This window comes from Crocuta crocuta, unplaced genomic scaffold (assembly GCF_008692635.1).
Source record: "Crocuta crocuta isolate KB4526 unplaced genomic scaffold, BGI_CrCroc_1.0 scaffold343, whole genome shotgun sequence".
NCBI lineage: Eukaryota > Metazoa > Chordata > Mammalia > Carnivora > Hyaenidae > Crocuta > Crocuta crocuta.
Window position 1 is genome coordinate 6220576 of NW_027532679.1, and position 27075 is coordinate 6247650.

The 27075-nt window shown below is 35.6% G+C and overlaps 1 protein-coding gene and 1 pseudogene across 2 annotated transcripts in view; both read right to left on the bottom strand.

The window, feature by feature from the left end:
- LOC144245381 (gamma-aminobutyric acid receptor subunit beta-2-like) overlaps nt 1–27075 on the bottom strand; it is a 188846-nt gene that overhangs the window by 33699 nt on the left and 128072 nt on the right. The gene's annotated exons all lie outside the window — the stretch shown is intronic.
- LOC144245354 (ubiquitin-conjugating enzyme E2 variant 1-like) lies at nt 1567–18254 on the bottom strand (annotated as a pseudogene).

Sequence of the window (27075 nt, forward strand, 5' to 3'; positions counted from 1 at the left end):
TAAGGTGGTACTCAATTCCATGAATGTGAGACCATGACCTGAGCTGAAGTCAAGAGTTGGATGCTTAACTGACTGAGCTGAGGTGCTCCAGCTGTCCTTTTAAGACATTTTTCAATGTACCATACAGTGCTGTTAATTAGAGGCACAATGCTGCACAGCAGTTTTCTAGAACTCATTCATCTTCCAAAACTAAAACATTTTACCTGTTAAAAATCAACTCCCCATTTTCCCAAACCCATAGCCTCTGGCAACCATCATTCTACTCTCTGCTTCTCTTCAAGTACTGTAAATACCCTGTAGAAATGGAATCATATAGTACTTGTCCTTCTGTATTTGGCTTACTATGGACCATTCCAAACATATAAAACAGTTTAAATAACAGTCATAGTCCCATCAGCCAACTTTAAGGTCATCAATTAACATTCCACCTATGTTGATCTGTTACTGTACTGTCCAGCACAATAATGTCTTCACTTCTTAATTCATTAAAGTTAAATAACATATAGAGGTTCAGATACGCATGTACACTTTTCACATTTCAAGGCCCAACAGCCACATGTGGCAAGTGACTATCATATTGGACAATATAACTCTACAAAACAGTTGAACACTTCAATCATCACAGAATGTTTTATTGGACAGTGCTAACCTGTATGCAACCCTCACCACAGAGTATTTTGAAACAAATAACATGTCATGTAAACCTAACACCAATATATTTGCATATGTTATAATTTTATGAAAATAAATATATTGTAATAATATAACAACAATAATACATAGTAACATCAAATATGGAGTCAGTGTTAAAATTTCCCCATTATAATAACATTTCTTTTTCTTTTCTTTTTTTTAATGTTTTATTTATTTCTAGGAGAGAGAGACAGCGTGAGCAGGGGATGGTCAGAGAGAGAGGGAGTCACAGACTGAAACAGGCTCCAGGCTCTGAGCTGGCAGTCAGCACAGAGCCTGACGCAGGGCTCGAACCCACGAACCTCGAGATCATGACCTAAGTGAAAGTCAGACGCTTAACCGACTAAGCCATCCAGGCGCCCCTATAATAACATTTCTTAACCTGGGGTACACAGGAGCCTTCAAGGGCTTAGCAAAACCTCTTAGGTTACAAGTAAAAATTTGTTAAAGGATATTCATCCTTTTTCTGGGGAGATGATTTATGGTAGTAGTTCTAAAATTCTTATAAGGGTCAGTTTCTCCAAATTCAAGAAACACTCCCTTAGAAAAATGTGTGGTCAGCTAGATAAATAAAGAGATGAAGTAGTTTAATTGTTAACACAACTATAAAGATAAAAATGTAATATAAAGAATATATTCTTAGAGACATTTTTTTTCTATACATCTTTTTTTGTTATAGTACAACTCATATATTTCAAATGCATAAAAAAGTTAGAATCATTTATAGTATCCTAAGATAAAATGCCTTTGAATGTGAGCTTCCTTACTGGTACTTTGAGGTCTACAAGACGTATCTAGAAAATTTACTACGGAGGAAAATGAAGACGGCTTAAATCGAATGGGGGTAGGATGGCTTGTATTTTTTCTTTTTGATTAATTGCTATAACACTATACTTCAGGTGGCTGAAGGAGTTTCATGTTTCTTTGGACATCCTTAGGCACCACAGCTCTTACAGGACAATATTGATGCTATATGAATTCTGCCACTTGCTAGCAATGATATGGCCCTTGGGTCGTCCACTCCATTAGAACTATGAACTCCATTCATATTAATTTTTGTTATAAATATTACAGACGGGGTTGCCTCTGGGTATTCAGATCCAATTCTATTTTAAGACTGGATATTCAGTTTTCACAAATTGTTCTTGGAGGCCCAATTCTCATCCCTGCCCATCTTGTAAGTGTCACGTCTTTGCCATCTTATAGATCTGAGCTAACTGTGCTATCTCCTATTTCTTCCTGGCCTCCTTCCAGTTCTTCCAACAGTCAAAAATTGTGAGGAACTTTTACTCTTGATCCCACGGTGGCTGCCCTCTTCTTGTGTCACTGTCAGAGGCCCTACCTCTTATTATTTTTAAGTATAAATATATATGGGTGGCTGGAATTTTCACCTGCCATATGGTAGTATATAATTGGGTATGGATGAGAAGAGAACATGCTTCTCACTTTGTTTATGGTATAATTAAGTTAAGACTTCTTAGAAAAGTGGAGCGTTTGCCCTAGACTTCTCCTGTGGTAACCATAAATATTCACGTTCATTCATTTATTCATCCATTCATCCATTCATTCATCCAATACCTATTTATTAATAGCATCAGCCATGTGCCAATGTTATAAATTCACAATTTTGATATGGTTAAGAGATGATCTCAGTTCTAAATGAACCCCTACCTGGAATGTAACTCTGGCTCTTGGAACAGTTAGCTTTACTGCTTTACTGAGGTTAACTGTGCCAAGGTCCAGGGACAGCTGGAGAGAAGAGAGTTTTCTTAATTCAACAACAAATATTATACAATAATTACTATAAGGCAGGCAAACTACTAGATAATAGACAGATACAATCCTTTTCTCATAGAGATTATATTCTCCATTTGTGTTCCACTTAACATCTCTATTCTGAGAGTTGGGGAGAGAATTGTTTCTTGATGTACACTATTTGGGGCAGTAAGTAAGAGAAGGTGAGATTATACAGTTTTACATTTGCTGTGACTTCTTTCTTCATCCTCTAAGTTGTATTCCTGATTTTCTACTCCCAAAATGGTATTTAACTTGTTGCCCCTTTGCACGCTTTTCCCCAGGACTACTGTCTAGACATCCATGAAGCCAACTACAGAATGAGCAGTCTCCTTGTTGAGCATCTGTAACCTTTTCCAGAAAGTCCAAGGTCTCAGATTTCCTCTAGTCTTTCTTAAGCTAAGAGTCCCCATCAAAAAAGCTAGGATAAATATTCTTTTCTACTCCAGATGCAAATATCTGTCAACTGTGTCTTTACACACTCGGCAATACTCCCAACTGAATTCTAAACATCAATAATTTTTGAAGTCGTTAATGCAAAATCTTTCATGAACACCTCTCTGTAAATACATGTTCCAGCAATCTTTGTCTCATTTCTTACTCAGTAGTGATGATGTGGAGAGGCCCTCTCATTTAGAAGATTCTTTATGAAACAAACAGAAATGGTCTTGGTTATTGATGCTTAAAATACTCATTTTATATTTTCCTTCTTAGGTACAGAGAAAATATTCTTGGTGACAAAATAGAAAATAGGAAAATTGGTCTTAGCTTGTTAACATTCAGTTGTTTAAGAACACTTACACTCATAAAATCTGAAAGCAAGATTATTTTATTTTATTAAGTCAACAAATACTCATTGATTGTTTGCTCTGTACAATGCTCTGTGCTAACCACTAGAGACTGAATATTAGTCACATAAAGATGATCCCTGTGCTAGTGGAGAATAATGGGGAAAGAGTTACTAAATGAACACCAAAGTAAATATATAACTATGTATTGCAAGAAGAGCTAAAAGTATTTGGTACTAAAAGCCTTAATAATAAGGGGGCTTAGTTAATTTGATTGGTGAGGGAAAACGTCTTAAAAAAGTGGCATTAGGAATTAGCCAGGTGAAGCTATGAGAGATGGCTATGGAAGTATACCCCAGAAGGGGAAAAAAAAGCATTTGCAAAAACAGTAAGGAGAAAAGAAGTCAGCCAGTTTGAAGAGCAGCACGGGAAGAACGGGAGAACATGTGGCAATTAGAGGGGCCTCTATTTTTCAATTTGCAGTGTTCTTTCTGTCAAATCTGGGATAAGCTTGGAGCACATTTCCGTTTTATGTATTTTCAAATAAATTTTGTCTCTTTTATATACTTAATTCTTCAATATTGCCTTCCAATAAAAGGCAGGCAAGTCTAAAGACACTGGGAAAAAAAAACTTTAAAATATAAGTCCATTGCTATACTGATACTTCTATGCAACATTTTAAAAATATTTATATGTTCTAAACGTGTTACTCCAAAGAGGTCTTTGCTGTTGTTATGGGGAGGGAGAGTAGAATTATCATCGTAGAAAGATCCAAAACTGTGTTTTATGCTGGGGTCTGGGATTAACTTTTGGGTGGCCTTTGGTAACTTGTTTAAAAATTCTGTGCCTCAGTTCTCCTGTCTATATATCCAGGGTAATAAAGTTAACCTTGGGGAATTGAGCAGATGGCTGGGATAATTAAAAGTGTTAAGACTATGAAATTATCCTAGAAAATAGGAAGTGCTACACAAATGTTCTATACATCATTTTTATTTATTTATTTTTGGAGTGGAGTTGTGAGGAGGTGTGTGATCTCTGCAGTGGCAATACACTGGGCTCTGGAATCAAAATGCCAGTGTCCAAATTGCCTCCCTCACTTCTGCCTGTGCTAGTTTACATAAGTGATTTACCTTGTTTACACCTTGTTTTCTTACCCAGAAAGCAAGGAAAAGACTAGTCCTTAGTTCCTTATTATGAGGATCAAGTGAGAGAGTCAAGTAAAGCATCTAGAACAATGCCTGTCACATAATTGTATGTGTGTGTGTGTGTGTGTGTGTGTGTGTTGAGATGTAACGTGAGGAAACATATATTCAGAAGTTGGGTGGATCCTTGGATTTCACTGGACATTTCTTGAGCACTCTCAGCTCAAGCTGTTCTCCCTTCGTGTTCAGATTATTCTTCTAAAATAACCACTAGAAAAATAAAATCTGCAGTTTGATGTAATGGACCTACCCAATCATTATTTTCACCCATATGAGGTTTGTACTTAACCTCGGTGGCCCTCATAGATTTATTTAAGCTTGTGATCTCTGCTAACATTTTAAAAAGTGACATGATTCTGCCCCTAAAATCTCTCAGCCTAAAGGACTTTATTGTGATTTAATGTGACAGTAAAAGCTTTAATAGTTTTTAATATTATGTAACTATCTCTATAGTAAAGACAGTCAGGAAACTAAAATATGAAGTTTGGCACCTCAGGACACTATATTTTTGCAAAATCTGGACTGGCAACTCCTTCCATTCCTCTGATTGAGAATACACAATACTATTCTTTATACATTTTGGGAAGCTGACCAGCACTTAGAATTCTGCCAAAGAATTTAAGAAGCTTAATTTGTTATGAAAACATAGGGTTATACCAATATATTTAAAGAATATCTAAGACTATCTAAGAACATATTTATTATACTGGGGTAGCAGAATATCATAAGCAGAAAACAACACCCAAAGGTGAAATAGCGAAAGACCAGTTGATTAGACCATATAAAAATTTTGACTTCTCTATGATACAATTTACCATAAACCAAATGAAAAAACAAATGACGAGAGAGTCTTAATAAATGTGAAACAAAGGGTTATCCTTTCCAAAATACAAAGAATAAAGCATTTTAAAAAGAAAAGTTAGCATAATACTCACCAAAATTGATAGAAGAAAAAAATCAATATTTTATAAATATTTGAAGAGATGCAAATTGACTAATAGTCATAGAAAAATGGAGGATAATTAGAAAAAACAGTCTTTACCAATCAGAGTGCAAAAAAACTGTTAAATATTGATAAAATATACTGTTTACAATTTATTCATAAGTATTTTAAATGGAAATATCCCTTTCAAACAACACTTCCAGTTCTACTAACCCAATATGCTATGGAATACAAGAGTGCAAAGACAGGTAAACTGTGCTTTTCATTGCTCTCACTATATATAATAGTGAAAACTCAGGGAGACATAAAGGTTCATCAATAGGGTAATGATTCAACAATTTATAGCACATCCATATGATGCAATACTAGGTAAGTGTTGAAAAAAATTGAGTGATATCTATTAGCATTGACACTGAAGGATGCTCATGATGCACACAGTCCTGAGGGGGTGGTCACAAAACAGTATTCATAGAAAAAAGTTCTAGAGGGGGCTACACAATCTATCAATGCTGGTTATCTCTTGCGGAGTAGGAGGGATGATAAAGGAATTTTATACTTTGTATATTTATATATCACAATCAAATTCAAATGTGACACTTATAAATAAAATAAATGAAATGTCCATTTTCTAATCCTGTAGCATTCCCTAACTGAGCCTTCCATGCTCCTTCTGTCTTTAACTCTGTGAATTACTGACATATTTACAGACTGATACACATTGCAGTGTATATTGATCATTTTGGAGTCATTGGTATGGCAGGTTTGTTTATCTCAACATGGGGCTTCCTGTGTCCTGACAGTTTCTCACCTGAGACAGGTGAAGTACTAATACTACAGAATTTCCTGGGAACCCAAGAGGCTACATTCTCTCAAAGCATTCTCCAGTCTGATGTGTCCTACTTCACTCTGTTGAGAATGTATCCTTTGAAGTTATCAGAGTAAACCAAAACTTTTATATTATGTCAAAATATTATTTTTGTCAAACCGGTTCTTTGAAGGATTTCAGAGAATCAAAGAGCGTATCAAAGAGTGTGCTAAAAAATCATTGGTACAAATTAGCTGTGTGAAGACTGCAGATTATCTTTACCACACAGAATCAAAATGTAACTTAATGCCAATAACTGCTCTATTTTTCTGCTGAAATAGGTAATTAGCCCTGTGAAATAGATGTGAGCAACCCCATCTTTCATGTTAACTATTTTTCTTTAGGAAAGAACTATATAGCTAAAAATACTTAAAAATCCTAGAATCAAATGAAACATTATATAAGAAACAGGTAGTTTAAATAAAAAACTACTAAAGACTAACACATCTAGAAATTTTCAAATGCCATTTTTTAAATGAACCACACATAATTAAATCTAGAGACATATTAATACAGAAATCCTAACACCTTTAAAGATTTCAAATCAATCTCATAAAACTGGCACAGAAAGCCAAGAGAAGGTTTTGAAAGACAGTTTCAGAATGTAGGTTTGTCATCACAGAACAGAACTACAATTGGTGATTACAAACTAAATATATACGTCTTTCATTTTCAAGTTGCTTTTATTCCACTAGGAGCAAAAATGCTGGCCATATTTCTAAGAATCAGTGAAAGGATTTGCAATAGTGGGAAATTCTGTTTCAAGACATATTCCTCGAAAGTATCTTATTAGGTGCTAGAAGTATCTATAGATGTCACGTAGGTAAGTTGTCCACCCTTTGATTCCAACTTGTAAAAAAGTATTTCAGAAAGATTCAGTAGAAAAGATTTTCAAGATATCATTCATCAAAGATGTCAATAGAAGGCTTTAAAAATCTGTCTGTCTCTATACTGAGACGTATAATTTACTTTTAATGGTGGCTTTTTATTATGTAAACCACATTTTTAATGGCAAGTATTTTTTTTATTAATTTTAACTCTAGATGAGATACAGTGTCCTTTTGCATTCTTATGCTATGCAACATCCTCCATAAAATCAGATAATGTTTAGATTGAAAAAATATTTTTACAAATGAATAAATAAATCTTAATGTATCACCATTAGTAAATTTTTATTAATTAATAAATTAATTAAAGTAATAATAAATAATAAAATTAATATTTTATTAATGATTAAATAAAGCTTAATATTTAGCCTTCAATGGCAACACATTGATTAATTACTCTAATCATGAATATATAGTTTTGCTTTAATTTTGGTAATGAAAAAAAATCTCATATAATACCCACAGAGTATACTAAAGGTCCTGAACAATTTCCCTCTTTTAATCATATGTGCAAAATAAATATAATTAGAGGGGCACCTGGGTGGCTCAGTATGTTGAGCTTCTGACTCTTGATTTTAGCTCAGATCATGATCTCACAGTTTATATGAGATCAAGTGTCATATCAGGCTCTGTGCTGATAGTATGGAGCTTACTTTCTCCCTCTCTCTGCCCCTCCCCTGTGCATCCCTTTTCCCCTCTGTCTCTTTCTCTCTCCCTCTCTCTCTCTCAAAATAAACATGAAAAATAAATTAGAAAACTTTGTTTTAATCAACCCTTAGCTCAATTTATTTTTTCAGAATCACAGAATATTGAGGAAGGCATTTATAACCTAGACGTTCTAGCCATGATTCTGTCATTAATCAGATTAATGACCTTGAAAATATTGATTCCTTATCTGTAAAACTGAATTGTTGAACTAGATAATATGTACTTCTCAATTCAGTGCACTTTATTATAACAATAGACAGTGGGAACAATGCCAGAAAGTGGTGCATCCAAATTAAGGCACAAACCATTATAAATTATAGTTTAATAATTTGCAACCACCCAATGTACTAGGTGGCACAATGTCAAAACTGTAGACATTTAAACTTCTAAAATATACTCCTAAAATCCCTTCTTTCTACTGACTCATGGTTAAACTGTAAAAAAAATAGTGGACTTTGTCTAATATCATCTTGGCACTGAAGCATAAAAAATTTCACCAATTAATGAGATTTGTTTAGAAAGCATAATTTTTCATAGATCTCATATTGATTATTATATTTTCAGATAGATCATAGATAGTTATGTACAAACATACATGCTTATCTATAATGTATATGTGTGCATGTGTTGCTATATATAGAAAGAGAAACAGAAATGGGAGAAACAGAGACAGATGGGGAGAGAGAAAGAGAGGAAGACAGAGGGGATGAAGGAATGTTTTAGAGTATGTTTTGACCAATATCAATAAAAGGAATGTTCCCATTGAAATTTTCACCAATATAATGTCAATATCTGGGATAACTCAATTAAAGGAATACACCTTTATTATAATACTTTACATGGGCTTCTTTCAGAGAAGAGGCAACAAATTACATACTTAAATTTCTATTGTTTAATTAATAAATAGTAAGGCTTTTGGAATCAGAAAGACATAGGTTTAAGGATGCATTCCACAGAAAGTACTGGGTTGTACTACTGGGAACTTAACTTTCCCTAGGTTTAAATTTCCTCAACTCCAAGATAATGATGATGATGATGATAATGATAATTATAATAATAGTAATAATAATACTAACATCTAAATCATAGGTCGTTTTGACAATAAAATTAGGCAACATATATCAAGCACAGTGCCTGGACATATTATTGGTATTATTGGTGTTAATAAATATACATAGTAAATTTTCAGCCAATGTTTAAATTAATATACTATTAGTCTAGTTAATCACCTTGGCCTTTACACAGTCAAATATGGTCATGGTAGCCCTGCTCTTTCCTACTTTCAAGTCAGCATTCTTGGATTTCTTGCACTTTCTTAAGGAAGTAGATTAAATATTTGTGTCGACCAGTTTAATCACAAGAAATATGAGATTAACTCAAGTGGAGGACATACTAAAAATATGTGGCCAGTTCTCTTCTAAGTTCTGAAATTATGAAATAAAAAAGAAGGATGGGAAACTGCCACGTTAAAAGAGACTAACAAAGCATGATGACTAAATGCAACATGTAGATTAGATTCTGGAACAGAAAAAGGCCCGTGGTGAAAAAAAACTGATGAAATCTTAATGAAAACTAGTTTACTCAATAGGATTTGACCCATGTTAATTTCTCAGTTTTGAGGAATGTTATCACGGTATGTAAAATAGTAACATTACTGGAAGCTAGGTCAAAATCCTGAGTGAACTCTGTACTTTCTTAGCAACTTTTCTGTGGACCTAAAGTTATTTCAAAAAAAGAAAATAGAGCTGACATTTGGGTGGAATCTGAGGGCTCAACTTCCCGTAAATGACCAAACCTTTATATTAGTCTCTATTTCCTTCCCAAGCCTTTACACCTAGGCTTCTCCCATAACAGAAGGTTCACAGCACTGTTCCTAATTAACGTATGTTCTTGCATCCATATCAGTGCTCCAAGAAAAATGGTTAAGAATAACTAGTATACCCACATGTACATCTTCTCAGGTTTCACACAAGCATCAAAAATAGAAAATTTATGGTTCAGGGGCCATCAGTATTGTTGGGCAGAATTTATTCTAAGTTCTAAGAGTACAGTATCTTTTTATTACTCTAATAAATTAACCACTATGACAGTTTTGTGGCAATTAGGTTATATAAACTTCTTACCATAAAGACACATCATTAGGTTATATTTTTAAACTTCCATATGTCACCCAAAGTTAGGCAGAAAGAAATACGCAACACAATCTTTATGACAGATTTTCTTAATTTCACTAGGTTTCCCATTTCTCTTGACATTTTGTTGAAATTTTCATACCCTACACTTTGGCATTTGACAGGTTTGCTTCAACTAACTTTGTAAAGCAGGAGCATATGTTAGAAAATGGCAAACCATGCCCTCCTGTGTGTGTGTGTGTGTGTGTGTGTGTGTGTGTGTGAAAGAGAGAGAGAGAGAGAGGCAGAGAGAGAATGGTGGGTCATTTTAACAAGACAGATTTTTAAAATCTGTGATATCAAAGAAGTATTAGTAGGGCTATACTCTTTGTTCAAAACAATTTTCATTTAGTTTCTTTTATCATTGAGATATTCTCCTGGAGTAGAGTGGGTGGAGTAAGTAAGTCAAATGTGAAGTAGTTTCACAGGGTGGAATAAAACCTTGTTCTATTTAAAATATAAATTTTGAATTCTCATATGGCATGGAAAATTTAACATCATAGCCAACAAAGAATAAATAATATTAGCATTAGGAATCATGCTCAGAGAGAAAACCAGGAACACACATTGAGAAATATCTCTTTCTCTCTATGTGAGATCTAAGTAAATATGTTTCATTATTTCCCCAATTAGAAAAATAACTGATACTGAACCACAGAAGTTGGCTTTCAGATATTAACAAGATGTAATGAAAAATTCTGCTCTTCCAGAATCCAAAAAGCAAGAAACAAGAGAGAAGAGACCATCAAACCAAGGGACTCAGGATTCACTGATGGGTCATTAGTTGTCTCTAAGAAGGGGCTGGATCACAGATCATGTTCTCATATCAGCGAGCATCTCCTCGCTCTAACCCTTAATGCCAAATGAACTTCTGCTGTCAGTGCAGCAGCTCCAGACGACTGTAGATGGATTTGAAAGAATCCGTGACATAATTTTGCGGGGTACAAAATTAAGATGAGAGGTCTCTTGCTCACAAATTACAAATATCAGGACAGTGATAGTAGAGCATTATGTCAAGCACAAGGCCCCTCACGTTTACACCGGTTTGCTTGCCCTGGTCCTGTGCTCATGAAGCCAACTCTGATAGAGTATTAAACTCTGGATGAAGACAGAGCTGTGCACAAACTCCAGTTTTGTCACATACTCAGACACGAGAATATTCATCTAGGACCATGATAAGAGGCCCATGTAAAAGTATTTATGATTAGCCTTGCTTCTTCTTTATATGGAAATGATCAGGCATCTAAGTAAATACAAGTAATGATACTATTTTGAACTAAAAGAACACCTAATGACAATCTGGTCTAACTCCTCCAACTTTCTGAACAGCTTAATTGATGTCTGGCACAAGTGATGTCTGGCTCTGACTTGGGTCTCCTGACCCCAAAGACAATGGTCTTTTAGTAGCAATGTGGGAAAAAAGTGATTGTTAAGGGCCCAGGCTTTGGAACCAAACAGCCTGGGCCCAAATTCTGATTTTACTAGTCTATGAACCCTTGGGCACGTTGCTTAAGTTTTCTGTGCCCCAATTTCCTTGTCTGAAAATGGGGATTCTAAGAGTACTTCATGGGATTAAATTTAATGTTTCTTATAAATAATTCAAAACTGGTTATCATATAGAGTGCTAAATAAATGTTAGCTATTAATATCTCATACTTCACCTCTAAAAACACCTTTTTTGAGGGAAACAATGGATAATCATATTGATTAGCAGGATAAATATAAGCTAGATTAGAGAAGTAAGTGGATCTATAGCCAATTTAATAACTTCATAAAACAAACTATTAATGAGTTGATGTGTGTTTGGCAGGGCTACTCTTGTATATTATTCAAACATTTTATAGTTTAAATAAGTTTGCAAGCAATATGGTTATACATTTGTTGATGGAACAAATGGAAGTTTTTTCTTTTTTTTAAGAATTGGGATACAGAAATAACTGACAGAGGGAAAAACCAAAGTAAACAAGATGAAATTTCACAGGGAGACCTGACTTCCTTTTTATGAAAAAAGATATGAAAGATATACAACTTTACAGTTGACCAAAACTCCACATGAAATTACAAGATAATGTAATTTCCCAGAAAGTAAGTGCAATTTTAAGCTGTATTGATAGGATATCCACTGAAGGAAAAAATGAAAAGAGGTCAAATTTTAATGTCAATCAATAGTGCAGCCAAAGGTAACCACCCAGGCTTAAGGTTTCTTGGTAAATTCATTTTCAAAACTCTAAATACAAAAAGCCATTTTTATCAATATGCCACATAAAAAAGGACATAGGCTGGATTTAGCTCATGGGTCACAGTTTGCGAACCTCTGTTCTGTACATTTTCATCCAATGGAAAAGCAGAGATTATCAAAGAGCATAAAAAATCAGACTCTGCTACATGAGGACCACAGAGACCTGCTTAAAATGTAAAGCCATAGATATATTGAAAGTAAATGGATAGGAAAGATTAATCATGCAAAAAGCAAGCATGATAATGCAGATGGCTCTTTTAATATAAAATAAAATACGTTTTGAGACAAATAATACTACTAGAGATAAAGAGTGGCAATTCATAATAATAAAAGTGAAAATTAATCAGGAAGACATATCAATTATCAAAATGTATGCCACAAATAATAGTCTTAAGATGCATGAGGCAAACATTTACAGAATGAGAGGAAGAAAAATTACACAAATATTGCAGGAATTTTTTTACACCCCTTTCCCAGAATTTTATAGGGCTAGAAAATAAACTGGTAACAACAGAGAACGTACAAACAATACTATTGACCATCTTGACCTAATTGTCATGTGTAGAACAATATATCCATCAGGTACAGAATACCCACTCTTTTTAATTGCATTCAGCATATTTACCCAGGATAGATAAGCCTCCATAAATTTTAAAAGAGTAGGAACTACAAAGAGAATATTCTCTAATCACAACAGGATTGAACTAGAAATTACTAATAATACTGTAGCTAGGGAAACTCCAAGTACTTGGAAGTAAAACAACACAATTTCAAGTAATTCATAAGACAAAGAGGAAATCACAAGAGAAATCAGAAAATATTTTGAGAATTCAATGATGAAAATACATTAAAATTTTGGGAAAGCAAATAAATCAGGGCTTAGACAAAAACTTGTATCTTCAAATCCTCATATCAGAGTAGTTAGAGAGTTTGAATCAGTGGCCCAAGCTTTCATCTAAAAAAATCTAGAGAAAAGATGAGTAGATATAAAAGAAGCAAAGAAACAAAATAATAAAGAGCAGAAATCAATAAAGTAGAAAATAGATATTAGAGAAAACTAGCTGAGCCAAAAGATGATTTTTGAAAACGCTATCAAAATTGAAAAACCTTTAGCAAAACTGATCAATAAAAAAGGAGGAACACAAATCACTAATATTAATAATGAAAAGGGATTATCATTACAGATGTTATAGGCATTAAAAGAACAATAAGAGAATAATACTATGAACAACTTCATGCCAAAATTCAACATCTTAGAAGATATAAAAACATTTATGGAGAAATATAGCAAAACTTAGCGAAAATGACGAGAATAAAGAAAATGTAATTTTATATTTGTTAAAGACAATGCATTTATTAGACCTCCCTACCAAACAAACAAATAAACAAAAAACCTCTAGGCCCAGATAGCTTCACTTGTGAACTCAATCAAACATTTAAGAAAGAAAAACAAACAAACAAAACGACCACACTAATGAATACTTACATAAAATAAAGGAGGCTCACTGTCCTTAGACATTTTCGAGGCCCCGTAACTCTAATACCAAATCCTAAGAAAAGCATTCCCAAAAATGAAAAATTATAGTTCAGTACATCTCATCATTCCAAAATCTTTAACAAAATCTTAGAATATCACATTCAACAACACATAAAAATGGCAATGCACTATGACCCTGTAAGATTTATCCCAGGAATGTAAGATTGGTTTATCTTTAAAATCAGTTAGTATGATCCACCAAAGTACCCTAATGACGAAGAAAAACCATGTGATCGGGCACTGAGAGGTCATTTATTCTCCATTTTTTGTAAGATTGAGGACACAGCTGATAGCTGGATATCCTATACATTCTGAGAGTTAGCTTAATGAAACACAGTAGTCTCATTTTTCCCTTCCTGTTATTTTTCTTCTTAATTTGAGGAGGCAGTGATGGCCTGAGTTTGAGGGTAAAACTGAATAGAGGTGCTTAAGTGTAGCAAATGATAAATAAAAATGGGTTGGGCTGGCTATTCCTTATTTGTCCAACCATCCATTTATCTATTTATTATTCAACAGGGGCGCCTGGGTGGCTTAGTCGGTTAAGCGTCCGACTTTCGCTTAGGTCATGATCTCGCGGTTCGTGGGTTCGAGCCCCGCGTCGGGCTCTGTGCTGACTGCCAGCTCGGAGCCTGGAGCCTGTTTCAGTCTGTGACTCCCTCTCTCTCTGACCCTCCCCTGCTCACGCTGTCTCTCTCTCTCTCTCCTAGAAATAAATAAAACTTTTAAAAAAAAATTTATTTATTTATTCAACAAATACTTTGAATTTTACAATGCCTTGCATTCACCACTGTGGATAGAATGATAAAAAAAATAACCATGGTACTTATCTTGTGGAGTTTATAGTCAAGAAAGAAAGGCAGAAATTGATTATATGAGAATAAAATCCACAAATATGACGATTGTAACAACTGCATGAATAAATGGTGCTTTGAGAGAGAAAAATTAGGAGAGACACAGCTAAGAAATTAATTCTAGCTTTAACTTTAAAAGATGAGTAGGAGTGAGCTAAGCAAAGAAGGGAGGAACTTGTGAAGGTCCAGGAAAGAATATCAAAGAGAAGCCTTTAATCTTTTCTTCCTGCTTTCCACAGTCAAATGAAAAAAAAAAAAAAAAAAAAAGAGGAAAAACTTTCTTTGTTTGAGTGACAATTTTAGATCATTGTTTTTTATATGGCATATTGTGCTTCAGAGATTATTCTCATATATTTTTGGTTTTCTTTCTGAGTTATGGATGCACATAATGCTTAACTAAGAAGCTTAAAATGCTAGAAATTAGGTCTTGAAAAGTAATGGTTTAGACCAGCCCTAGAAGAAAGCAAAAGACCACACTGAGTCTAAATAGAGTCCATCCATTCTTCCAGGTGCAGGAGTTGCATTATGGCCCACTGGGACTTTAAAATGTTACAAGGGAGTGATTAGAGGGACTGAGGATTTCTCATTTCTCAGGAATGTCACTCATCTCCTACTTGGCAATGGAGAATAGGGCAGATTATCTGTTTTCTTCTTTCTGGAAAACCTGATAAAGCATTCTCATTGTGTCAGATTTCCCAGAGGAGAGAGATGGTTAAAATGAGAATCCCAAACCCCTTTGACTTAAAATAAATCCTTAAAATAATTCCTTCTGGCTCTTTAATGAGTCTTTTTTTTTTTTTTACAAATTTTTTTCCTATTTTGTTTGATGGTTTCCTAAACCCAGTAAAGTAACATTAAGTATGTGTTTAATTGAGTATGAGCTACAGTTTTAAGTTTTGTCTTTAAGAGGATGTTGTTTTTATTGACTCAATGAATAAGCATCACCAACACGGTTAAATGATCAAGATCCTGTAATTAGACTTTGAGGATTAAATGAATTCTATTCTCACCACTTCCAAATGTGTTAAATTACTTAACCCTCAGTTTCCCCATCCATAAAATAGTGATGATAGTGTACTTACCCGAGAGGCTGTAGTGAAGATTAAATAAGCTTATCAGTGTAAAGAGCTCACCACAAAACTGGCATTCCAAATAGGTATTGTTAGTATTACAATGCATATACTTCCTCAGATCTTAAAAGGGTCTTTTGTTAAACTTTCAGGAACACTTTGCTAACGTATCTTCACAACTAGAAAGTTGTAGCCAATTAGCTTGATCTTTACTTACATAAGCACCAGGAAGAGAAGGTAGAATTGGAAAGACATATTAAAGTAACAACTGTTTTGCATATGCAAGTAATTTATAAAACTCTCTGTCTTTATAAAAAAAAGTTTTATATACTTTTCATATATTAAACTGTTCTGATACAGTTGTAATCAGAACAGCCACAATCATTCAACTTAAGGCCAGCTCATCCTTAACTATTTTTTTCCATTTCTTTCCAACAAAGCTTATCATTGGGCTGTAACTTTGATTAAGTTTAGACTCAAACAGTATTTTATGTCAGGGATTTAAGTACAAAAATCCTCCAGGATATATATCTATAATAAATATGTATTTGTAAAGCTGATGAAAAGGCCCATTTGAAATCAATTAATCTATCAATGAGTGGCTTTCTTTTAGTGAGAAATCTTTAATTTTTTTCTGTTTATCAGAAAAAAGCAACAAAGTAACTGACTAGCAATGGTTTGAGAAATTCTTGACACATTTATTAATATTATGATATTAATATGCACATACCCACAGAGTATAAACACTCCCTTAGTTACAGGGACTGAAAGAGAGTAGAGCAACTTCCTACTTTAAAACAGCTTAAAAACTTAATGTCCAATTCCAGCATTAGTGTTTATTTGACTGCAGCTTCATCTTTCTTTGTATACTTTTCAAAGTGGTGGTATGTTGATTGAGAGCAAGGCTCCTGAGGATGACTGACTGGGACTGAATCCTGACTATGCCTCAGTGGATGACCTTTACTTAATCTCTTATTCTCATCAAGTTGATGGAATAAAAGGAGACAATGAATATAAGGCACTTAGCACTTACTAAGTGCTCAATAAATGCTGCCTATCTCTTAACCTAATGTAGCCACACAAAAAAATTCACATAAAGTCTCTAATATTTTCTGGCAAATAATCTGAAATTACTTGCCAAATAGCTTGAGGGTAGGGAGGGTAATAAATTCTAAGGGAGAGAATTCCTAATTACACTGTTTTGTTTTGGGAGGACCTGGTTCTAGGGTGAAATTTGATGAAATCAATGAATCAAATTGGTAAAGAATATCTTCACTACCTACCTGTCATTTGCAAAGCAATATAAAAACTAAAGAATAACATAAGACATAATCCTTTCTTCAAGAAGCATAGATGGGGGACTGGGTGGCTCAGTTGGTTGAGTGCCTGGCCCTTGATTTCGGCTCAGGTCATGATTCCATGGTTTGTGAGTTCAAGCCCTGCTTTGGGCACTGTTTCTGCTTTCTCTCTTTCTGCTCTCTTTCTGCTCCTCCTCCACTCTCTGTCTCTCTCTGTCTCTGTCTCCCTCAAAATAAATAAATAATTTAAGAAAAAAAACTCATAGCAATCAAGGTTTTTAGCTGCAAACAATATAAAATGACTTGGGTTAAATTAAATAGAAGAGGCATTTATTAAAATGAAATTGAACAACTTACAATAGTCCAGAGAGCCAGGTGTGGAAGCTATGAAGTCAGGAATAATGTCTAAAACCACAGAACTGTCCTAGTAAAGTTCTCAAGTCAACTTCACTGGGTAAGGGTACTGTGGTTCTTACAGTGACATATGCCCCTGAACACTTCCGCCCCTCCACTGCCATAGCTCCTACTTTCTTAGGCTGGCTTTTCTCACAGTCACTGGCTCTCATGGCACAGATTTCCCATCCAAAGCTATGGGACTGGTAGATGGGAGAGCCTTGGTCTTGCACCCACCTTCTAGTTGGAAGTAAGGCTGAGAGAATGAGTGTGAGGCTTTTTCAACGTCTGTTGTGGGAGGTGGGCTTTGTTTCATAAACGCAGGGGAGTCTTCAAATAGAGTGTTCAGATGTAAGGCCAGGCAAGAAAATAACAAAGTCCAACAAAAGCATATATTTCACTGGGTAGAATTTAATAAATATAGAATTATTAGAAATAAATTATTTATAATACAAACAGGGACATATTAATTTTATGTTAGGGATATAAACAAAAAAACAACATGTATAGTGGTTAGAGACGTAGGCTCTAAAATTGGACTTATCTGGGTTCATATCTCAGCTTGGCCATGCAATAATAATTAATAATAATAGGACAGTTATTAATAATAATTAATAATATTCTTACTTCTTTCTATAGTTTGAAATGTAATCGAGGTTTTGCCAATCAGATACACTTGTTGGAGACTTGAATTCAGAACTTGCAGTGAGAAAGGTACAGCACAAAACACCTCTTTTATTAGTACAGATTACCTGAAAATCAGTGTGGTTTTGATCCAGCAAGAGCAGTGGCCCCTGTGTTCTGCAGGCAGTCATTATACTCTGGCAAGACTGCTGTCTGTCAGTCAACACAGGCCTGAGCTGGGGCCACAGGAATTATATATAAAAGCTCAGCCTAGAGTCTGTTTCTTCAGTCTTCCCAGGAATTATGTAAGCCAAGTAAGTCTCTTTCTGCTTTAATTAGCAATACTGGATTCTGTTTTCTTCAGTTAGACATTCACCTGCTAACCTGTGTGATCTTTTGTAAGTTACACAACTTCTCTAAGGCACCACATCCTCATTTGTAGAGAAGAAACAATATTCATAGTTGCCATATGAGATATAGAAGTGAGATCATGTGTATATACACACAGCAACGTATCTAATATAAAGTAACATTTAAAAAATGGAAGTTACTATTATTGATGATGACAATCATGACACCAATAAATATAATAATCATGGTGCTGGAGGCAGTGGAGGTAGGAGCAGGGATAGATGATAGACTCTGGATGCTATCACGAAGAAAAAGGTGTTTGATTCTCAAAAACAAATAAAGAGCTTTGAAAGCCTACTGAAAGGAATATATCTCCAAGTGGTAACACAGGGAGCCAGATTCCGGACCTGAAAAAAGTCAGTCTGAGTTATAATTCATTGGGCTGCAACTATCAAACAAAAACAACATGAGTCTTCTGGAAATGCTTCAGGGAAGGTCTGTGGGTGTATTTATGCCTCTGGCTTATGATGTTCACATCAGGTTTCCTGAAGTGCTCTCCAGCTTTCACTAAAAATGCTAAGAAAGCCACACATGTGGCATTTTCACTTAATTAGGATCCAGTATAAAATGAAGCCCCTCCAAAAAGAGACAATTTTTGCTGACAGCTCTGTTGGCACCTTTCCTGAGCCACAAGAAAACCAAGTAAACAAGTTTGTAACCCCACCACCCTCTCATCATGAGATCTGCCACAGAAAAATTTTATAATATTCAATGAGCACGTCAACTGAGTTTGCAATTTTAATGGGAAGTTTCCAAGCAGGAAAAAATGAGCATTAGAAACATAAAAGAAGGTGGCCATCACCTTCAGAAAGGTAAATATACACAGTGCAGGGTTTTGAGCAGAGCCTAATCCAACACTGTCCTGAGAGACTCAGAAACTCATTTAGTCTTTAAGAAAACACACCAGTTTAAGAACCAATAATGGGAATGAGTTTCCTTATAATTGCTCCTCACTGTTCTTTGAGTTGCAAACTGAGCCTGTGCCAATACATCCCAAAACTTTACACCTACACTTACCACATAGTCAGAGGGGTGAGCAGTTCTTAAGCTCTGAGCTCTTTTAGTTACCAAGTGAGCTTAATACAGATGAGGGGTGGTCACGCCAGTCAGAGTGGCTAAAATGAGCAAATCAGAGAACTCTAGATGCTGGCGAGGATGTGGAGAAACGGGCACCCTCCTACACTGTTGGTGGGAATGTAAACTGGTACAGCCCCTCTGGAAAACAGTGTGGAGGTTCCTCAGGAAACTAACAATAGAACTCCCCTATGACCCAGCAATAGCACTGCTAGGAATTTACCCAAGGGATACAGAAATGCTGATGCATAGGAGCACATGTACCCCAATGTTCATAGCAGCACTCTCCACAATAGCTAAAACATGGAAAGAGCCTAAGTGTCCATCAACGGACGAATGGATCAAGAAGATGTGGTTTATCTATACCATGGAATACTCCATGGCAATGAGAAACAATGAAATCTGGCCATGTGTAGCAACATGGATGGACCTTGAGGGTGTTATGCTGAGCGAAATAAGTCAGGCAGAGAAGGACAAATATCATATGTTTGCACGTATAGGAGGATTAGGAGGAACTTAACTGATGAACAAGGGGGAGAAGAAGGGGGGAAATGGTGGGGGAAAGGGAGGGAGGCAAACCATGAGAGACTCTTGAATGCTGACAAAAACTGAGGACTGATGGATGTGGGGGGGGAGAGGGGATGGGCATGGAGGAGGGCACTTGTGGGGATGAGCCCTGGGTGTTATGTGGAAACTAATTTGACAAGAAACTATTTGTTAAAAAAAATACAGATGAGGGGTGGAAGCATTTGTGTTTCATTTATCCAGATTTAGCACAGTATTTACACTGATGTATACAGGGCAAAAATATGATAAGGGACTGAGTCTACTACTAAAATATATCACCAAAAGTTTGTGTGAATTCATGTGGCAATCTTGACCACTGTCAGGATAATACTCTCTATTCACATTCTATCTTTTAGGCTAGTGTTTACTAAGATATACATACAGTTTATAAACTGCTTTGCTTTGAACACCATGTCAGAGACAGCTTAATGGTGCCTTGCAGGAAAAATGAATACAGCAGGCAGATTTTCATATGTGAGATGCGGGATACTAATTTCATAACACTATGAATTGTGCTTCCTTTTTGTTTGCTCACTTAATGAACAATAAAATAATGGTTTTCTTTGCAATTAAGAAAATAACTATACTTCAATTCTAATGCCCTTTGGCCTACTGTTACATTATAGCATTTTTGAAATCAGGATGTATGGAAAACCATATCCAAAGACTTTAAATTTTAATTTTTCTATGATACAGTTATTCAACTTCTATGAATTTGTCTTACTCAGACTTTTCTGAGAAGATGAAAATGTTCTATATGCTTGCACTGCACAATATGGCATCTACTAGTCACATGTGGCTACTGAGTACATGAAACATGCCTAGTCAGACTGAGGAAATAAGTTTGTAATTTTTAAAAAAAATAATTAATTTAAATTTAACATTACATAGTACATTGTACAGAAGAGCATATGTGTGTGTGTATAAAATCATGATTGTATTTAATCAGAGCTTTAATCATGAACAAATTGCAACATTATTAAAAATAGCAAAATAATAGTTATTTTATGATGTATAATAGAGAACCTATTAAATAAATTATGATTCATCCACATGTAGAATATTAGATAGACACAAGAAATTATAAGAGAATATTTCAGAAAATAAGATATTTGTGATATGCTATTAAATTTTTTAAATGAGATTGAAAATTGCATGTGTAGTTGAAAATTGAATTTGTGTATGAAAAAAGGAGAATTCCACTTTAAGATGGTATATTTACCTCTCCTGCCTTATTCAAATCTCAGAAATAACTGTAAAAAGGAACAGTAAAGATCCATAAGAGTACTATAAAATAAGTAATGTTGAAAAACATACATATAAAAGTTAGAATGTAGATGAAGTTATGTAGATAGAGAAAACCAAATAAAGAAACAAGGTTTGCATGGCGAACTGCAAAGGAGAGGGCCAATCTTCCCACTAAAGCTGGAGCAGTGTGGTCTTTCTCCTGCAGCATTAGCATGACAGCGGATGTGAAAAACGCAAACACCTGAGCTTCACTCCAGACCCATTAAGGTGGAAATCCCAGGGATAGGACCCAGCAATTTGTGTTTCACAAGCTGTCCAGGACATTCTCATGCTCACTCAAGAGTGGAAACTATGCCCTAGGGGACTCTCCCAACTTTGTTCATTGTTATCACCTAAGGAGCTTTTAAAATGACTGATTCAATAGGTCTGTGGTGTGGTCTGTTCATTTGGATTTTTAAAAACTCCCTAAGGGATCTGATGTGCAGCAAAGTTGAGAACCTATGTATTGGAGAATTTGCAGATTCAGGAAGTTCACAGAGTAGGAGACACCATGCAACCACCAGACTTCTTTTATATCTGGCTGTAGTGACTGCCCCTTAGACAATGCTGGAAGAAGGCTCCTTAAACAAAGTGGGGCTGCCTGAGTTCCTACTTGAGATATTGGGCTGAAGAGAGAATCAGAGTAGAGCCCCAGATGGCCCTGGGTAGTGCTACAAATGGAGGGGAATAAAAAGATAAGTTGTTGTTCCATCACATCCTTCTAGAAATGAAAGGGTGAAATAATCTAAGATGTTTAAGCTTCAGATGAGCCTTGGTTACCTGTGAAAGGTCTTAGCCCACTCTTCTAAAGAGGGAGGCTGCATGGTCATCACACCCCGTTTTCCTCCTACCTCTACTCTCCTTATTCAGGGAAGAACTTGACTATGAAAACAGTCATGTAAAAAGTGCTAAGGAAACACACATCAGTTCAGAAAATCTGTATCGGTAACTCATTGGCTAAACTAGCCCTTTATCTACAAATATGAATTGATTACCAAGATTAGCAGATTTACAAGGAAAATCAACATCATAAAAAAGAAAGACCATAATAAATAAACATACATCATCACAAAAGGATATAGAACAATGAAGGGAGCAGAAGAAAACTTCTAAAATAATTTAAAATGATACCCATAAAATAAAAAGGACGTTGCATAAGAAAACAAGTGACTATGTCAGTTTGTGGGTTCGAGCCCCGCGTTGGGCTCTGTGCTGACTGCCAGCTCAGAGCCTGGAGCCTGTTTTAGATTCTGTGTCTCCCTCTCTCTCTGACCCTCCCCTGCTCACACTGTCTCTCTTTCTCAGTAATAAATAAAACATTAAAAAAATAAAAAAAAAAGAAAACAAGTGACTATGTAATATGAGTAATCAAAGAATAAGAAAGTTCTTAGAAATTGAAAACAGGATGGCCAATATAGAATACTTACTAATAAGAATTTCTTTAGAATAAAATTAATATTAGTAATCTGTAAGATAAAAATCTACAAATTTTATTTCAGACCCATGGTAGATAGATGTGAGACACCCAAGATCTATCTGTAGGAATTCCAGAAAGAGAAAACAGAGACTACAGAAAGAGAAAGTTTATAAAATGTGAATAAAAATATTTCTCTTTATTCTTGGGGTAAAAAAGCTTCAGATGGAAAGAGTTAAATATTTTCATATTTCATACTACATATCAAGATGCACCCTTTATATCTAACTCACTTTTTCACTTTCTCACAATAGACTAATTGGAACAACAGAAGCTCTAAAGTGTGAATATGCAAGATCACAAATACTATCAGCATGAGGTGTCAGCATTTTTAAACACATATCTGGTACTTGTTTATTGTAACAAGAGAATAAGAATAATAATTGTTCAACAAAGATGGTTAAATGGAGATCACATTGAAAAACGTATCTCACACAGCAAGGAGGGGAATAAAAATTCCCTACTTCCACACCAGTAGTTACAATTCAAGAAAATACCAAAACAAAACAGTGATGGAAATAAGTTTGTATGCAGTGACACCATGGAGCATTTGCAGTGCTCTTTGATTTTCTCTAGGTAAATAATTATAACTCAGTCCCACTGGAATGTCACAGTAATATTTTTCTGACAAATAATTCTAGGATCACCTAAAATACTTGATAGCTTCATTACTTGCATTACCAAGCCCCCACCCCCAGCCACACAGAGACACAGGCACCCATACATTCTCTTCTGCTGTGATGATTCTTAAGTTGTAATAAGACCAAAACCCTCAAGGGGGTTCTAAATCATTTAGAAAGGCAGGAAAATATGGGGGGGGGGGTGTCTTAGACTTCCTCCTCACACGCTCAACAGTTAATCGGTATCCCTGTGAGGAAAATCTGAGAAAAGAAAGACTCTTAGCTAAATAACAACAGACCATCAGCAACACATACATATTATCTATTTAAAATCTTACCCAGGATGTGATTTTCATCTTTTCCTAAATAGCATTGCTCCCAGATGTATATACATATGGGATCTGCATCTTCACAGAAGCCAGTGCTTACCTAATTGTCCTTTAACTAAAGCCCTACATATTTTTGCTGGTGCCAAGTAACCATCAACCCAGAGCTCCTCAGAAATCATATCATTACATCGCTTGCCCAATGCAAGAATTGCCTTTTCCCCAGAAAATGGTCTTACAGCATTCAACGGCCTGATGGATTTTCACCAGCTGTAACTGCTATTAACTTTTCGTTTTTAATATTTCAGTCCAAAATTACCTTTTGGCATCTTTTACCATTGGTCTAGTTTTGCCACTAGAGTGGACATAGTCTGCTCTCTTATGAGGAAATACTACAATTTTTTGAAAACAGCTAATGCCGGGAGCCGCACCGGCCTCTCTGGATGGCAATCACAGCAAGGAAATGGCAATATTTGCAGCTCCTGCCATGAGAAATGAAAACTGGTATCTCCTTCTGCTCATGTTGGATATAAGCCTACTGGTATTGACCAGGCCTCACAATATTCCATATCAGACGCATATTCTGAATACAGATACCTCATAAGGAAAAGCATATTCCTGCCTTTACAAAAGAAATTTTGGATGAAAGCTCTATGGGGAAAATGGTCAAAAGGCTCTTCCTATGGGCCTTGCAGATCCGAGACTTTGGGGGTTAAGAACACAAGAATTACAATTGAGCCTGGCCCTGAGACCAAGGGCCTATTTTGGGGTTAAGAGCAAAACATAGTTACCACTTAGACCTTTGCTAATTGGTGAAACATAACAGTCCCTTCCTCAAGGCCTACTTTCCACAAACACCCTCTCTTACATTGGCAGCTGGGATGAGGATAGATAACAGTAGCTAAAACATAACCCAGGGGCAAAAGACGGACCCATTCAGGGTCCCCATGTTAGTCTCCACAAACAAACCAATTCATAAACATTCATCCTCTTGAGAGCCAGACAAAATACTCCTAACTTATCTATATACAACTTGACCTATATGTTATCCTATTTTTCACTAAGAACATTCTGTTATTTCCTTGGTCGGAATAATTCTAGTATTGTTATCACAAAAGACCTCCCATTGTAAGAAATTCCTTTCTATGACTTCATCTTGTTGCTGAACCTTTAAATAAAGACACAAAACCCAACAGGACAGAGATGCCTGCCTGGCGATCAGAAAGAATCTCCGGGGCTCTCTCACTTTCTCTCTCTCTTTCTCCGACACCGTCCATCCTTCAGGGACCCCTGGAACCTGCCGGAGCCGGCTCCGCCTCCGGCAAGCTAGCCCATTCAAATACTGCCACTCTGTCCCTAGGTTTCTCTTCTTCAAGGTAGATGCATCCCTCCTCCCTAGTTTCTTCATACTCCATAGTTTATGTATCATTCATATTTTGATTATTCTGACTGCTAAATATCCATCTAAAATGCTGTGATTCTACTGAGCACAATATTCCAGGTGAAATTGATAGTAATGACGGTATAATGATAACAGCTGCTACCTATGCAAAGATCAGTACCAAGCATGACACAAAGATCTCTGTCTTGATTACCTCATTACCTATAAGGTATTGCAATATTGTAGAGATGAGAAACCATAGCTTGAAAAAAGCTAAGTGACCTGTTTAGTTAACTTGAGAAATCAGTTAACTACCTATATTCAATAAATGTCTCTTTGGGTGTCTTGGTGGCTCAGTTGGTTAAGCCTACAACTTCAGCTCAGGTCATGATGTCGTGGTTTGAATTTGAGCCCCATTTCAGGTGAGCTAGATCACCACTTGGGGCTCTGTGCTGATAGTGCAGAGCCTGCTTGGGATTTTCTCTCCCTCTCTCTGTCTCCCCCCACCCCTTGCTCACTTGCACCCTCCCTTTCTTTCTCATAAAAAATAAAATAAATAATAAATAAATAAATGTCCCCTCATCCATTATACACACTGTGATACCACTCTGTGATAGGTGTTTTTCAATCTAGTGACATACTCTAAAATGCCATCAATTTTCACTTTAGAAATTTCACTGTGAAATGCAATTTCACAATGCATGATCTTTTCCTCTAAGTTCTTAAAAACCTTTTATGTATATTTACAAAAATATTGAGCAGTACATAGCATAAGCTATATCCAAAATATATTAACCTGTGCCATACTATGGATTCAGTACCTTAATCTATTTAAGTATACCAATCTACAGTGCCCTCTTTAATAAAGATTATTTTCAATACAGTTGTTGAAAAGAAAATAGAGTCTTAATTCCATCAGTCACCTGTTTTATAAAATATCCAAACTGGAATACAATAAGACAACAACAGACACATTTCTATTTCTTTCTTTCCTAAAGCATGGTGAATATCTCTAGGAAGAAGAGAAAACTGTGCCAACACACACTTATGGGCACATTTTGCTACATTGATTGCAGAGGCTTTAGATGGTCAGTGGGTGAGGCTGTCTTCTCTGGCCACTTTAAAATGTTACCAAAACCACAAATGGATTACATTTTAAAATGAACTGTACTTCCATACCATCTAAGTATAAATGTCAAAGAGCTTTTAAATCTTCCTCTTTGGATTTTGAAGCTAACTATTAACTCTTTTCCCTTTGACAGAAATAGAAGAAATTAATTTGCATTTTATACTGTAGGCATAGCTGTCTGAGACTTATTATGAGGAAGTAGACAGCTCTACAAATAATGAGACTGACTTAGCATGTAAAAGCAAAGTGGAGAAGGACAATGCTCTATTCTGAGTCTCTCCTCGCCTGGATTTACTAGATCTTATAATTAGGTCAAATCTACAGCAGTAGAGGAATCTTTAAATATAATAAAATCAGTGTAATAATAATAATAATCACCAGTTACTATTTATTAGATGTCTACTATGTACCAAGCAAAGTGTATTATTTTATCTTTATTAGTTCATTTAATCCTCATAATAACTTGTTGCAGTAGATATTATTATTCCCATTTTATCTAGAGGAAAGTGAGTCTCAGCTAAGCTGGATGACTTGCCCAGTGTACTGTAGGTAATCATTGACTGTGAGAGGCTGGCAGAACTGGTTTCTGATGATGCCACAAGGGCAGCGGTAGAATTTTTTTTTTTTTAGGTCCTAATAGGACATGCCTGACTGGCCATCTCAGTGAACACTTGGCATAGACCTGTGAAGCTATCTATGAAAGAGCTGCTAGGAAAGCTCTAGACTCTCTAATTTACTGTAGA